This window comes from Lactuca serriola, chromosome 8, assembly GCF_051521515.1.
Source record: "Lactuca serriola cultivar US96UC23 chromosome 8, Lser_US96UC23_V15, whole genome shotgun sequence".
Lineage (NCBI taxonomy): Eukaryota > Viridiplantae > Streptophyta > Magnoliopsida > Asterales > Asteraceae > Lactuca > Lactuca serriola.
The window spans coordinates 240,653,337-240,657,668 of NC_136415.1; the positions used below are offsets into that span (position 1 = coordinate 240,653,337).

General features: G+C 38.0%; 1 non-coding gene across 1 annotated transcript; it reads right to left on the reverse strand.

Moving 5' to 3' along the window:
• Nucleotides 1-3,445: 3,445 nt before the first annotated feature.
• Nucleotides 3,446-3,552, reverse strand: LOC145071672 (small nucleolar RNA R71). The gene has a single exon (XR_013690678.1). It is a non-coding gene; the product is annotated as a small nucleolar RNA R71 (small nucleolar RNA).
• Between the last annotated feature and the right edge of the window lie 780 nt (nucleotides 3,553-4,332).

Genomic DNA, 4,332 nt, shown 5'->3' on the forward strand with positions numbered 1-4,332 from the left:
TGAGTGTTGCGAGGGTATATCAGGGCTGTGTCCTAAATGTTTTTTAGGATAGGTTGTGTCTTGATCCTATTCCGATATCGTTGTGAGGACTGAAGGTGATCGTCGGGATGGACTGGTTGGGGGCCAACGAGGCCATGATAGACTGCGAGCGTCAACTGGTAAAGGTTTGAACCCCAAGTGGGGGAGAGCTAGTTATTCATGGGGAGAGGGCCTCGCATGGGCCAACCCCTTGTTCAGTTGCGAGGGCTAGGAGACTTCTCCATCAAGGTTGTTCGGGTGCTGCTCCGACAGCTAAGAAACCATACCGGCTAGCTCCGCCTGAGATGCAGGAGCTCTCTATGCAGCTTCAGGAGCTGCTAGACCGGGGGTTTATCCGTACGAGCAACTCTCCGTGGGGAGCATCAATCCTGTTTGTAAAGAAAAAGGGCAGGTCACACATGATGTGCATTGATTATTTAGAGTTGAACAAGCTAACGGTGAAAAATCGTTACCCGCTTATGAGGATCAATGATTCGTTCGATCAGCTTTAGGGTGCATCTTGGTTTTCTAAGATTGATCTTCGGTCGGGGTACCATCAGATGACGATTAGGGACGAGGATATACCGAAGACAGCTTTAAGTACACGGTACGGTCACTACAAATTTGTGGTGATGCCATTCTGGCTGACCAATTCCCCAGCAGCGTTCACGGACCTCATGAACAAGGTGTGTAGGGCGATGTTTGATCGGTCTTTGATCGTTTTTATCAATGATATCTTGGTCTATTCTAAGAACAAGGAGCAACAAGAGCAGCATTTGAGGGAGGTATTGGAGACACTGAGAACAGAAAGGCTTTATTCCAAGTTGTCAAAGTGTAATTGCTGGTTGTGAGAGGTGCAGTTTTTGAGGCACGTCATCAACCAAGATTGAGGTAGTGATGCGGTGGGAAATATCAAAGAATGAGTCTGGGATCCGTAGCTTCTTGGGCCTAGCAGGGTATTATCTTACATTTATACAAGATTTCTACAAGATCGTCGTACCTTTGACTAGCTTGACTAAGATGAATGTCAATTTTCGGTGGGGCCCAGATCAATAGTTGGCTTTTGAGACTTTGAGATATAGACAATGTGAGGCCCCGATTTTAGCACTACCCGATGGATTGGATGATTTGGTGGTTGATATTGCCATATTTATACATATTTCTAGGCAATATTTAAGTACATTTTTATTAATATTTTGGTTATTTTCATGGAATAATGACACGTTTAAGGTTAAATTGTACTCTGCAGTCAAATAGAACACATTTGGAAGAAAAGGGACTAGAAGTGTGAAAGAATGGAACTTTGGAGGATGAAGACTTGAAAGATAGAAAATCCAGCAAAAATACGCTCTCACGACATGAGTATTCAATGTTCACGACTTGAGTTGGGACCTTCCAAAAGATAAACATCGCGGATCATGAATTCATGTTGAATACAGAAATCTACTGGATTCACGACATGAGCCTTCAAAGCTAACGACGCGAGTCAGGAAAAAACCAAAAACTATAAAAGTCCTTGGTCCCTGTGATTTTAAGAGGTAAGCTGACTTGAGAGACGGTTCACAAGTCGAAAATCAGAGAGAAAGAAGGCCTGGAAATTGGGTTGAACACCAAGGAAGAAGAAGTTCATAATTCAATTATTAGTTTGGTACTTTCAAACATGTTTTTGATTATAACTTTCTTGTGCTTATTTGTTAGAATGTCCAACTAAATCTAGCTGCTTCTGTTTGCTAGATGAAGCTGGAACTCATGGTTTTATTCTATTAATCTAGACTTTTCTTGTTGGTTATGTATTGTGTTTGATTGGTATACCTAGCATGCTTGATTTGATAATTAGATTTTTTAAACTTCATATTATGTGTAGTAATCTGCATGAATTCGAATACCTAATAATTTATTGAACATTAGATTATTAGAGCTAAGATAGAACCAATCTTATTTAAGGAATTGAATTGTTAAATTTAGCTATGATATAGAACTCATATTGTGACCACAATTGTGTTTATTAATTCAATCGTACATAGCTCCAATTCTATTTATTAAATTGATTATGTGTCAAATTATGTGTGACTATACATAGCTCTACATGAATTAGTTTAATATTAGTAAATTTGGAATTAAATTGCTAGTAATATCTTAATTCGTAACCAACAGAAATTGTCATTATTGATAGTGAAACCATTTAGGGAAGGTGGATTCAAACTAACAGAAGTTTTTTGTTAATTGATTGAATTGAGTTAAGAAATTAAGTTCATCTAAACTTGCAAAATTGGATAAAAATGATTACTTTGATAGAAAATTAGGTTAACTTAATAGTAGGTAGATTAATTAATTGAAATCATTCCCTGTGTTCGACCCCGACTTACTTAAACTATGTTACAATCCGATTCGGTATACTGCCTAGGTGCATTTTAGTTAGTTAAGTTAGTTAGGTTAGTAAATTAAATTTCGGTGTAGCTATTTGCACGCATCAAGTTTTTGGCGCCGTTGCCGGGAACGATCAAAATCAACTATTTGCACGCATCAAGTTTTTAGTTGTCAATTTATTTGATTTTGAGTAATTGATCCTTTTTGTGGGGTAAAACCTGCAAAAAGTTATTTTTCAGGTTAATTGTTTATTTTTTCAACACTGAACTCACGACGGGAGGTTTCAAGGCTCACGACGTGGATCCATTTGTTTTTCTATTTCTTTGTTTTTGTTCAGTTTAGGTTTTTATTTTTGTTTATTTTGCAGTAGTTCATGATCAGAGGTTCCAACACACCTTTGCTGCCACCACTTGAAGATCCATAGTCAACCATTCACAAAAAGGTAGATAAGAACACAGGAGTGAACAAAACATCGAAGAATTCATCATTCAAAGATCTCAAATCAGTATTTGGAAAGAAGTCAGGAAAGAAAGTGGGAGGATCTAGTACCTCATCAAAGGACAAAAGCAAGGTAGAAAGTTTTGATCAAAAATCTAACCCACGAGAATCCGAGTACGAATCCGAGCCTGATTTTACATTATAATAAAGTAACAGTGAAGACGAACCAGAAAACGAGATGGAAAATATTGCGGATATGTCCATGGGAGCATACAAGAAGCAAAAAAGAGATGATGCTAGTCCCGATCTAGTACAAACTACAATTCCCACCACTACAACATTCAAGTTGAAAGGACACATTCTTGCTGCACTTAAGGATGTACCATTTTATGGAAAGGACCATGAGGATGCTTACAAGCATTTGGATGAAGTCAATGATATTGCGGATTATTTTATTGTACTGAATGTTCTAAGATAGACCATGTTGTTAAGGATGCTTCCCGTTACTTTTAAGGGAGCTGCATGAGATTGGTTGAAGGCATTTCCACCTGGTTCAATCACTACTTGGGCACAAATGAGAGACCAATTTTTGGAACAATTATGCCCACCATCAAAAATAGATAAACTCAAGAAGGCAGTAGCACAGTTTGAGCAAAATCCGGGTGAATCAATTTATAAGGTATGAGAGCGTTATAAAGGGTTGCTAAGAAGCTGTCTTCAAAATGACCTTAACATACAACAAGAAGTCTCAATATTTTATGATGGTGTTAATGTCATGACAGGGCAACTCCTTGATTCAAAAGGACCACTAACTAAGAAAAATCTGGGAGAATTCAAGGAGTTGGTTGAAGAATTTGCAAAACATTCTCGTCAGTACCACAATCCAATAAGTGAATGAGCTAAAGGAATTAGGGGAAATTCTGAAGACATGGCTATTGTACTTGCTATGCTTGACACAATGGACAGAAGAATGACCAAGATGGACCAGTCAATTCATGCTATAAGAGTTGGATCTGAAAGATGCAATTGTCCACACTTGACGGAAGAATGCCACTTGGATGAACATGGAATTAAAAAGGCTCAATTTTGATATTCTAGTGGGGATAAATATGTTGAAAATTAGAGAAAACCCAAGAAGGAGTGGTTGCCATATGAATAGTACAAGAACAAAAAGAAGAAAAATATAGGCAAACAGGGCGAGGCTTATACCAAAAGGAACAACCACTACCCGAGAAGAAAGTTGATTTAGAAAATGTGTTAGCTCGTTTTATGGAGGCTTCTGAAAAAAGGAATGATGAAACGGATGCAGTGGTAAGGGAACATCAGAATATCATGAAGGAGCAGCGAGCTTTGCTAAAAAATTACCAAGCATCGATCCACAATATTGAAGTCCTACTAGGTCAACTAACTAATCTCGTACAAAAAAAGTTATCTCGAAAAATCCCCAAGAAAAATACCTCATTCGCAAGTCATGATGATTGAAACTGAGTAAAAGCTATTTCTGAGTTC